Source organism: Trachemys scripta, chromosome 5, assembly GCF_013100865.1.
Source record: "Trachemys scripta elegans isolate TJP31775 chromosome 5, CAS_Tse_1.0, whole genome shotgun sequence".
Lineage (NCBI taxonomy): Eukaryota > Metazoa > Chordata > Testudines > Emydidae > Trachemys > Trachemys scripta.
In genome coordinates, this window is record NC_048302.1 from 117,584,555 (window position 1) to 117,597,119 (window position 12,565).

Consider the following 12,565-nt stretch of genomic DNA (forward strand, 5'->3'; position numbering starts at 1 on the left):
TATAGCATAATACAGTGGCTCTCAACCTTTCCAAACTACTGTACCCCTTTCAGGAGTCAGATTTGTCTTGCGTATCCCCAAGTTTCACCTCACTTAAAATCTACTTGCTTACAAAAATCAGACATAAAAATACAAAAGTGTCACAGCACACTATTACTGAAGCATTTATCATTTTTACCATATAATCATAAAATAAATCAATCGGAATATAAATATTGTACTAACATTTCAGTGTACAATATATAAAGCAGTATAAGCAAGTCTTGTCTGCATGAAATTTTAGTTTGTACTGACTTCATTAGTGCTTTTTATGTAGCCTGTTGTAAAACTGGGCAAATATCTCGATGATTTGATGTACCTCCTGGAAGATCTCTGTGTACACCCAGGGGTATTCATACCCCTGGTTGAGAACCACTGGCATAGTGTATACGAATTTTCAGTGTTAAGGGTCACTAACCTCCTGAATTCTGTTCTGCAGTTAATCAAGATCTATAGCAGCAAAACTAGTTAAATAGGCTTTGTTTTGACTGTGACCTTTGTAAACAGCTGAAGCTTTGTTCTCTGTGTGCATAAATTTTAGAGAAAATTTCTACAGGTTTTAATGTAATGCAGCATTGATATGGCTTCTGGTATTCAAATAAAATAGGCCATATCCACAGCTTCTGTAATTTGGTATAGATCCATTGAATTCAGTGGAGCTTTCCAATATACCCCAGCTGAGGATCTGGATCAGTTAGGTAAATAAAGTTAGGTAAAAGAGAGGGAGTTTGGTTGGGAACCATCCAAGAGGAGCTACGGTGAGTGCTGCATTAGGGGGGCTGTGTTGTGAGATGGTGGGGTGAATATCCAAGTGTCTGTCTGCTGTGACCATTTGTTTGACGGGAGCTAGTTGCAGGGACTGTTTGACCATGTGGTTGTTTGTCTGAAAAGTGTGAATTGGGAGTGCTCTGTTCCAAGTGGGCCTTGAGTGGTTGATTGGAGGGAAGGCTTTGAGCCAGCAGCCTTATAAAAAAGCAACCAGCTGTGAACCGAGTGAGTGGCGAGCAGAGGACAGGCAAACAGAGGAAGGTTGCCTGGGAGGGGGAGTTTCCACCAAGGGTTTTTTTGCCTTTCAGGCTTCTGTGAGCAGTAAATACAACATCTGAAGAGGCTCTTAGAAGGAAGACATTATGGATAATGAGCGATCAGCTGTTGACCTGCACAAGATGTGCCATGTTTGTCTTTCTCTCAGAGTATAGAAGCGACTTCGTCTGTATGAAGTGCAAGCTGGTCTCCATATTGGAAGAGAAGGTTAAAGGACTGCCCAAGTATCAACCCTGTGTTGCATCGAGAAAATTTAGACTGATGGGGAGTTTTGGGGTTGAACTGACTGGAGGGCAGAAATTATTGACTTTGGCAGGCAGAATTACTGCTGGGCAGGGGAAGGGCAGATGGTGGGGTGACAGCTCCTGCAGCAGAGGTGAAAGTCACCCACTTATTTGGGAGCACTGGCAATACAAATTCTCTCTCTCTCTCTCTCTCTCTCTCTCTCTCCAAAATCAAAAGACTATATGATCTCTGGCTCCAAATCATGAGGGTTTTGTTTTAATCTCATGGTTTTTGGAATGTTCTCATGAATTTGAGCTGTCAGGGTTGGCCACTGTTCCAGGGAGACTCTGTCCCTTTAATATGCAGCCTGTGACCCATACAGGCAGTGACGTGCTCCTCCAGAACCTTCTGCCACCACCTCTGACTGACTGCCACCTGCACCCCTGTACAGACAGCGCTTTGCTCCTCTAGAATCTTCCCCCAACACTTCTCACTGCCAACCTGTGCCCTCATACAGTGTGGTGTTTAGATGCTGCTTATATTATTAGAACTGGGAGCACTGGCTGTTGGGAGTCTGAAAGGACAGGAAACAGGAAGGAGCGGTGAGGAGTTGAGAAGGCTGAGTGAGAGGTACAGAGGGTGCAGTTGCAGCTTGGTAAAGAGGTTTCCACTGTAAAAATAAAGTCCTGTTGAAGCTTGTTCGTACCATGCCTGGTTGATACAACATACAGACAGTGCCCCACTCCTCCACAGCCTTCCCCCTCCACCTTCCTAACTGGTTGCTAAGCCTGCCTTTAGCGCGTCAGTGCCGCTGAGGCAGACTCGGTCAATGACGCATAGGTATCCGACTGCCTGCATGTTGGCTTTCTAGTGTAATGCACTGCACATGTGTTTGAGTGCGAGGCCCATGTGTTGCTATTCCAGTCCCTGCAGTGTGATCCTCACTTGTGCTCTCCTCCCTAACGGGGTAACTCATGGCTATGGTGGAGCCGTCAGTCCACCTGCCAGAGTACCATGACCAGCACTTATAAATGTGACAGGCCTCAACTGTGCTGCCAATGGAGGGTTCCCCCAGAATTCCTTGGAGCCAGTTAGGGGATCCTCCTTCTCTCAGGTCTGGCCCGCTGCTGAGCAAATGGGCCTAAGCAAAAACAGCTGTTACCCCACCTCTTGGGGGTGGGTGGAAGACATCTCCGTCCTTTCAGCACTTAGACTTTGCTGTCTGAGCTGAGGAAAGTGCTGATTCCCCAGGGCAGACTTTAGAGCCCCCACCAATACTGGGTCACTTGTTGCACTTTAGGGGAACCCAGGAGGAGGAGGTGGAAAAAATAAACAGCTGCAATCCCTTAAGCCTTTGGTCACTGCAGCGCGGGCCCATGATGACATGAGAATCTCAAACCCCCATACAGACAGCACTCTGCTCCTCCAGACCCTTCCCCCACCCCCTTCCTGACTGACTGTGAGCCTGTGCCCTCATACAGTGTCCAGCTTCTCCAGATCCTTCCCCCACCACCTCCCTGACTGACTGTGAGCCTGTGCCCTCCTACAGACAGTGTCCAGCTCCTCCAGATCCTTCCCCCACCACCTCCCTGACTGACTGCCAGCTTATGCCCTCATACAGTGCCCCGCTCTTCCACACCCTTCCCCCCAACATCTCCCTGACTGACTGTGAGCCTGTGCCCCCGTATAGACAGAACCCTGTGTTACGTGATGTGGCCGTTACTTTGGGGTACACTCATTTATTAGGGTTACTCTTGGGGGGAGGGGGGGGTTCTGTAATTCTATCAATGTACTGCTTGTGTCACTTGTGTGTTCATATGGAGCTCTACTTCTCCTTTCTGCAAGTCCCCTCCCAATGGAACAATCCTGCAGGACCTAGGTTCCCCAGGACTGGGTTCCTCCAGCCCCAGAATCTCTCTCTCTTGCAGCACTTCCAAGCTGCCACCCTCATATGTCACAGGTTCAGCACATCCCTATCCCCACTTTCACGTTACAGTAGTTCTGGTCATAACCCACGTGATGAGCAGCCCCCACAGTATTTTTGGGCACTACAGGGGTCTTTAGCTTAGGTAAGAGAACTGTTGCTGCACAGTTAATGAGGAAGCCAGAAACACAAAAGAGTAAAGTTTGGAGAAAGAGGGAGGGAAGCAACCAGCTTAACCATAAGTTATTTATTGAATAATAGTGATAACCACACAAGGAGAGCTTAAACAAACATAAGTTACATTATAAAAGATTACAAAAGTCATATATAGAAAACTATACCTGATCAAACAAGTCAGGTTAAAAAGTTATACCTGAGGTAGAAAAGAAAAGAGAGCGAGAGCGCTGGGGTCTCACCACTCCATGAAGCTTGAACTGGTCGGGGTTCCCAGGTGATGGTGGTAGCTCAGGGCCCTGAGTGCTGGAGACAGGCACAGTCTCCAGCATGATCAGTCAGGAGAAGATGAGGTCCCAGTGGAACAGATGCAGAGTTTGGATCCAGGCATCAGAACACTTACTTGAGCGTGGGTTGGGTTTTTTTGTAGGGAAACAACAATGGTTCATGGGAAAACACTAGATTTGTTTATGGGCAAACTGATGACTCAAGGGTTTTCTTTAGGCTAGACAATAGGAACTGATCATTCCTGGGTGGTGTTCCTTCAAGGGAGCTCACAATGCAATTAGGCAGCTTCAGTATTTTGGATATCAATCAAGATTCATTACTAGAATTGGTCTGATAACTGCTGAGCTGGGTGTGTGCAGACGTAGGTTCATTAACAGCTGGAGCAGAGGTCCCCCATAATGCAGTCCTTCCCTGCTTTTCTGGTTCCAGAGTTCAGTGCAGTTCTTGCCTTGGAATCTATGTTCTCCATTCTGTATGCTAATGAAGATGCCTCCCTGTCCCATCTTTGATGCAGATGAGGCTAGGAGAGTTGCCTTAATCTTGTCACCCTTGTCAGGAGGGTTTAGGTGTGTCTCCCACCGCTTTTTCATTGCTTTCTGTCAGTCTTTCTTCTGATTGGTTTTGGTTCAAGCAGAGGTTGGGCGGGGTGTCTTTCATGAGTCAGACAGGCTGAATACTGCTCCCTGGTTCCCCAAGAATACAGAGCTGACTGGTATCACCTGCTCCTCCCGACCCTTTCCCCACCACCTCCCTGACTGATTGTGAGCCTGTGCCCTCATACAGACAGCACCCTGCTCCTCCAGACCCTTCTCCAACACCTCTGAGACTGGCTGTGAGCCTGTGCCCCCATACAGACAGCGTCCAGCTCCTCTAGACCCTTCCCCCACCACCTCCCTGATCGACTGCCAGCCTGTGCCCCTATACAGACAGCATCCAGCTCCTTCAGAACCTTCCCCTACCATCTCTCGGACTGACTGCCACACTGTGCCCTCATACAAACAGCGTCCAGCTCCTCCAGACCCTTCCCCCACCACCTCCCTGACTGACTGCCAGCCTAAGCCCTCATACAGACAGCGTCCCATTCCTCCAGAATCTTCCCCACCACCTCCCTGACTGACTGCGAACCTGTGCCCTCATACAGACAGTGTCAAGCTCCTCCAGAACCTTCCCCACACCTCCCTGACCAATTTCCAGCCTATGCTTTCATACAGTGCCCCACACCTCCAGAACCTTCCCCCACCACCTCCCTGACTGACTGCCAGCCTAAGCCCTCATACAGACAGCGTCCCATTCCTCCAGAACCTTCCCCACCACCTCCCTGACTGACTGCCAGCCTGTGCCCCCATTGTAGCTAATAGAAGAGTAGGGACAGTGCAACAGAACTGAAGGAGGCATCACACCCAATAAAGATTCAGCACACCTTCCCAAATGATTGCATTGAGTGTGAAGAGTTATCTGTGTAGAGGATGGCAAACAGAAAGGCCATTGATAGCAAATGTGGTTTTACAAATAATTTCAGTACACCAACTGTTCAACTGACACAAGAAAATGTGATTAAACAACTGGAAAATTATGATCTTCATAAGTACTATTGTTTGCGTTTCATCATGCTACACACATCTGCCATAAAAAGGCTTATGAAATCATTTACAGTCTTTTATCTTCATAAACATTCTTCATGAACTGATATCATACAAAACATGCCAGGATAAACAAATAATACAACGGCAAACAACTGAGTACAATGAGCCACACCTGTTGTTTTAACCTTAAGGTTGAGATTTCTACCAATATGCCTCTGCTAATTATTTCCAGGGAGAGGTCTATAAAAAATTCCGATGCCTGGGGTGAGAAGGTCTCATGATAACTCTTGTTTGTGGTTCTGCTTTCCCAGTCAGAATTACTTTGAGTTACAGATATTTATTTGTATATACATAAATATAGTTCCATATATTTATTCCCCACATCCAGTTTCCTTGCAACTCTCAACTTGTTCTACTCTTCTCTGTCCATACTCTACTCAGGTGATTCTATGTTTTTTACCTTGAACTCCACCCTCTCATAGACTCTAAGGTCAGAAGGGACCATCACGATCATCTAGTCTGACCTCCTGCACATTGCAGGCCACAGAAACTCACCCACCTACACCTATAATAGACCCATAACCTCTTTGCCACACTTGGCTCCTTCATTACCCACTTGAACTGCTCTGCCCATCCCACCAATTCCCTAGTTTGCATCTGTGTCCTCTGTTCCACCATCATTTTAGCATCCTGAAGTTTTAGGGACCATGAAGACTTTCTATTCCATGAATTTCTCTTTATCTCAGTGCTACTATAAATAGCATTAACTTGTCTTTTCTGACCCCTGTGCCTACAGCCCTCGTGCAATGTTGCTAACTCTTGTGGTTTTATCACAAGTCTTGCAATATTTGGTGTTTTTTATTAAAATGCCAGCTCCTGTAATCACATGAGAATCTCAGCTTTTATTTTATAATGTAAGTCTCTAGCCTTCATGGTTGATAGTGGAAAACTTGAAAACACAAAACCAAAAGGTTCAAAGAAAAAGAACCAAATGCTAATTATTTTAAAAAATCTCATGCTTTTTAAATAACTCTCATGGTTTTTGAACAGTTTAGGTTGGCAAGACTGCCAATGGTGCCTCCCTCCACCAATTCTCCCACTGTTTATTAATTAGTTGTATTTTACGAGATAAACGGTAGAGTCATATAGTGGCTTTAAGCGTACCCTAAACAAAGCATAAAATTGATGTTAAATTCTCATTTTTCCCCCTTGATAAGTGAGATTGAAGACATAAGCATATACCATTGCACAATTTAAGCAGAATAAATGCTCCTTCATTCGAACTATTTATCATCATTGTACCAATTAATTCTTGGACCAACATAGTCAGACAAGCATGAGCAAAAGACCAGGAAACAAGAAGTCTATCTCTGGTTATCATCTTTGGTTCCTTTGTTCTTCATCCTTTCAGACATCCAGTTAGGCAGCCTCTCTCACAAATGTTGGGACTAACAGGTTCAGTTGGCTCTCCTGGCCCACTAACATCCATTTGTCCTTTAATAACAATGCCAGGCAGTTATAAATGATTGTGAAGATCTTCAATTCATCAGAAGTGCCAAAAATATTAGCTTACCTCCAGTCTTCCAGTTTAAGCCTGGTGTAGATAACCATCCATGGCCATGAGAGAATGCTGTAAAATCAATAGGCACAGGAGTCTGGGTTCTTTTTCAGTAGGAAAATCAGTCCCAGAAAATGGGAAGAAAATCAAGAGAAGGAAGGAAAAAGATGGAAGACAGATGTTAGTTAGTTCTGTGGAGCTTTGGGATAATGTCCAGTTGTTTACATAGTTAAAGGTACACTACAAACTGTTTTGTTATAGTGAGTTATAAACAGTACCCTTCATGGTCACATTAGAGACAGGCTTGGTCAACAAATGGACCTTGTAAAATTAAAAAAAAAAACCTCAACGTACAAGAGATTTCTCAGAAGTCTTTTCCTTCCTTGCTTAACGTAAATTTAACATAGCTGGTATGCCTCTCATCGCAGCACTGCCTGCCTCTTGGCCAGAGACCTTGTGAAATCTGTCAAGGAGATAATTGTTACCATATGGAGAGAACTCTCTTTTTCTTCCCTTTGGTAGAGAATTTTCCTTCTTTTTCTTCCCATCCCATATGCCAACATTTTCTCACTGATTATTGTCCCGCTTCATCCATCTCATCATCCCTGGACTTTATACCCTCTGGACTCCTCTCATTTCCACCACCATACTCTCTCTCTCTCTCTCTCTCTCTCTCTCTCTCTCATCTAGCTCCTTTTCCTCTGTCTCCAGCATGCTACTGTATCCCCTAACCTACAATAGTCTTCCTTGACTCCTCCTTCCTCTCCAACTTCCAACTCATCTCCTTCATCTTGGAGGTCTTTGAGTGCATCTCCTAACACCCTCTGGGGTCTTCTGCAATCTGGCTTCCACCCCCTTTACTCCACTGTGACAGTGCGTGTGCATCAATTTTACTAATGACCTGCTCTTGGCCTCTTCTCTATACTTAATTTCATCAATCTGTTCATTGCCTTTGACATAGTCTATCACTCCCTTATTATTAACAGTCTGTTTTTGGACTTCTGCATTTTTGAGCTAGGTTGATTCTTCTCTTTCCTCTCTAAACATCCCTTTTTTGCCTTGCTCTATTGCTTCTTTTTCTCCTTCCTTCTAATGTTTTCTGTCACTCCGGGACCTATCTTTTGTGCCTTTCTCTACTCCCTCTGTATTCTATCCTTCAGTGACCTTATCCAATTTCACTGCTTTGTCAATCCCCAAACAACTTCTCTCTGCTGACCTCCCACCTCCAGTGCCACGTCTGTGATTGTCACAGAGAGACCTCTTGTGCAATGTCTGGTGACCTTCTAACTGAACATCATCTTGGTGTCTGGATACGTGTATCTGCAGCAGGAAGTCAGTCAAGATGAGGGAACGGGGAAAGTAGGTTCTAGGCAGGAGCTCAGCAATGAAGCAAAAAGAGGCAGTGCAGCATTAGGGAGTACACTGTTTTCCTTGCTCCAGTAAAGTTTTTTGATGGGAGAAAGTAACTTTCTGTGATTCTTTTCGATTGTCACATGACACCTAGCTCCAAAGAGATACATCACACCCTCCTATCTGGAAGATGGGACAGGTAGTGGTGTGGCTCTCCCAACAGCCTTCACCCACACCTAAACCGATAGCACTGGGTGCCTTGCTGCCAATGATATTTCCCTTTGGGGTGGAGATGTGACTTTTCTCTACATAAGTCTGACTGATGCTGTGAGCAGAGCCTATGTTTTTCTAGGTCTAGGCCTGATTCTTCTGTCACACCAGTTTCAATGAGTTCAGAAAAGTCACTTCTAATTTGTACCAATGTATATTAGACGAGAATTAGCTCGATTTTAGAATATGCTTTCACTAGCTTTTAAAGGACGCATGAGTTTAATGCATTCTAGAGAATCTGTATTTCTTCCAAAACTGTCTTTTTGGTGTCATAGGTTTGGAGAGAATACAAGAAGGAAAAACTGATCCCTACCTGCCTTCCATCACTGTCATAGAAGAGATTTGCTATAAGAATATGCCTTTGTTGTGCAGCGATAAAGGCCTCAGGCACAGCTTCCCCCTTTGATGAAGGCAGCTGAGAAAATTCTCACTGTTTGGATTGACTTGTTTGTGAAAGTTCTCTTTTTCTGCCCCCCCTTCTCCATTTGAATGTCCAGTCTGAAAACAAACTGACAGCTGTATTCTTGGACCAGTTTGTGGGATTTGCAGTGTCAGAAGTGCAAACAGACTGTTGCTACTTAGTTCAGGAAATGAAATGCAGATAATCTGATAAATAAACAGTGTTTATTACTCTGTTTTATGTGTGCTTTGGATTTCTTTTCAAAATACTCCTACAAGGAACTGAGAATGAATATTAAACATGTGCTCTTAATTTAAAGTCCTGAATGGCAAGGTCAAATTGCTCATTAACTTAAATAATTTGATCTCCAGAAAAGCGAGAATCCCTGAACTTGAACCATATTAAGTAAACAGTATCAGTGCATTACTTTTATGTAGACATTCATCCCAAAGAAGCACAAAGCACTTTGCAATATGAATGCAGAAAGAGCTAGATGAGAATAAAAGGGATAAAATACTGCAGAGTTTAGGACAGAGAGTGGAGAAGAAGACTGTCTCTAACTTAAATGGAGAGAGAATTATTTAAGTAGGGTGATAAGTAATTACCCAAACTGGAATTTGGAGAGGACAGTGGGGTTTAGTTACCCAGTTTGCACAGAACAGTGGGGTTACATCCTTACCTTGAAACAATTTGTAAAGATATTTTTAATTATCACAGGGGTCAAGAGTCTGGTTTGACATTTAATCCAAATTACACCCCTCTAGCAGCACAGAGTTCTCTAGATCAGCACCAAGATGCAGCATCGGTTTCTTACTAACTCAGGGCCAGTTTGTGACCTATTTAAGTAAGGTGCCCCCTTACTAGTCTTTAGTGGCTACTTGGACCGCTGGTAGCAGCACAGAATGGAAAACAGCATTAATGGAGCCTGCATTAACATTTGTGCAGCTGGGCAAGGAATGGCCTGGCAGGGATAGGGATAGGGTGGAGCCTTGACTCCATCCCCACAGGGGGATGAGCACACACAGCAGGGTAATTAATCTATGCCAGATATAGGGCCTACATGGATTCCTTCCCCTCTGGACCAAGAGCAGAACCATGACCGGAGTGTGAGTCTGTGAGTTACAATCTGGCTCCTGGTGTCCTCCTAGGGCAGGGCCACTACAGGCTACCCCATTCTCAGAGCTTGCAGAAAAGCTGCCATCTACCCTTCAGGAGAGAAGACAGCCACCCACTGAATCATCAGCACTCTTTCCTCTACTGCCCTGGGTTTGTCTTGAGGAGCCTCCCATCCAACTACTGACCCAGCATGACTCTTGCTGAGTGATTCAGAATCCATGTAATTGTTTTTCCCATTGTGCAGAATTCTTTTCACCGAACAATCTGATTCATCGTCTGAAGGAATTTTAGCTGCGTATATTCAGTATTTGTATGTAGTGTAGTTGTAGCCATGTGGGTCCCAGGATATTAGAGTGACAAGGTGGGTGAGGTAATATCTTTTATTGGGCCAACTTCTGTTGGTGAGAGAGACAATCTTTCAAGCCACACAGAGCTCTTCTTCAGCTCTGGCCACTCTACCTTGAATGGCCCTTTACTATATGTGCTAACTACTTATTCTAAACCATCTATTCCAAATTGCATTGTGCCTTGATACCAGGAGTACCTTTCCCAGACCTGAAGAAGAGCTCTGTGTGGCTCGAAAGCTTGTCTCTCTCACCCAACAGAAGTTGGTCCGATAAAAGATATTGCCTCACCCACCCTGTCTCTCTTATAGTCAATATTTGTATTTGAAGTGAATGTAAGGGCTAGGGAAAGGTATTGGATTGACGGCACTGGACAGTGAAGTTCTTTAGTTATCCACAGATGAAGTATATCATGCACTGTGTCAGTTCCATTTCTTTTCACCCCACCATGTGTGTCAACCTTGTTTTGGAGAGAGAACCTATGTGAGTGAGAAGGTAGCTCAGTATCTGTAACCACTTAGGCTATATCTACACTACAGAGTTTACAGTGGCGCAGATGTACCAATGCTGCGCTGTCCTCACCGCTGATGTAGTGCAGTCCACACCGGCGCTTTTGTCGGTGTAACTTATATTGCTCATGGGGTGTTTTTTTCACACCCCTGAGTGACATAAGTTATACCTGCATAAGTGGCAGTGTAGACATAGCCTTAGTCTTTGGTCTTTCTGGTGAGAATGCTAAGGAAGGATAATAAGAGATTGATCTTTCATGGTGATGAATTCCTACTGGGAGTTGAGAGCGCTCAGTACCACTCAGGACACAATCAAGATTGAGTCCTAGTGGGACCAATATTTTTATCTGTACGTCTGTCCAAAAGAAATTGTAAATGGGACTACTAATTCATCTTACATTGGTCACTGAACAGCCATCAGATAAAAATACCTTTTAGACCCTCCCTGCCTGAATTAACAACATGCAAATCACTAACCTAGATGTGAAGGGCTATGTAAAACTCCACACACTTGCTAGATTTCAAGTTCCCCACGGACAGACCTAAGTCAACCTATATATTTGTAGGCCCCTAATATAATGGAGCCATTAGCGTAAGTGGGACTTCTATGTGCTACTACAATTTAAATAATTAATAACAATAATAATGATGATGTTGTGAAGGGTTCTGTCACCATCAGCAGTACCATAGTCTACCCAGTCACTCACAGCCCATTTATTTACAACTAGAAATCTTTTTCTTGACCTCTCACTTGCAGCTAAAGTTGTGCCAAAATAACGAAAATACTTCCATGAAATCTCTCTCTCTCTCACACACACACACACACACACACACACACACACACACACACACACACACACACACCCACACACACACACACGTTTCTTTCAGGAGTTTGTTTAAATCCCAACACTTCTCCTTTTTGTGATTTCTCCTCCCTACCCCCATCCCCAAAAATGGCTTTGCATGAAAAGACAGATGTTTTCAACATTTTGTTTCAGTTGAAAAAATCTTTGTCAGATCATTTCAGTTTTTGAAAATGTCTAGGCTTTTGCTCAAAAGCAAAATTTCACGTTTTTTTTTTTTCCATGAAACTGGACTAGTTCAGCAAAATGCAAAAGGAGTATGACAACAGAACATTTCAAAATCTTTGAATTTTAAGTTGGGCTACAAGGAACATTATCCGTCAAAGCTTGTTTCGTTTTTCAGTATCAAAAACTATAAAAATATTTTCTATAAAGTAACAGGAAAATGAATATTTTGATTTACAGTAACAACTAAGGCCCCAATCCTGCAAAGACTTACTCATATACTTACTTTCACCCAATGGGACTATTCACAGAATGTAAAGTTGAATGGCCCAGATCCTCACAAGTATTTAGGTGCCTGACTCCCTCAGAGATCAGTGAGAGATAGGTGCCTAAATATCTTTGAGGATCTGAGTTGACGTGTGCATGATTCAGCAGGATAAGGGCCGAAAACAGTGATGGGCAACTGGTAGCCTAGTGGCTGTATCTGGCCTGACAGATCACTTTATTTGGCTTGCCACTGCCCAGCTTGATGCAAATGATCCAGCAGTGCCAGGCCCAGGAAGGGGATGGAGGGCCATGGTGGGGCCCCCACATGCAAGGCCCTGCATGCCTGTGTCATGTGACGCTATGGCGAGAGTCAATGGGCCAGGGAGGCGAGCTGGGCCCAGCCCCATGGGATAGGAATTGCCACTGAGGAGTGGATGGGAGGG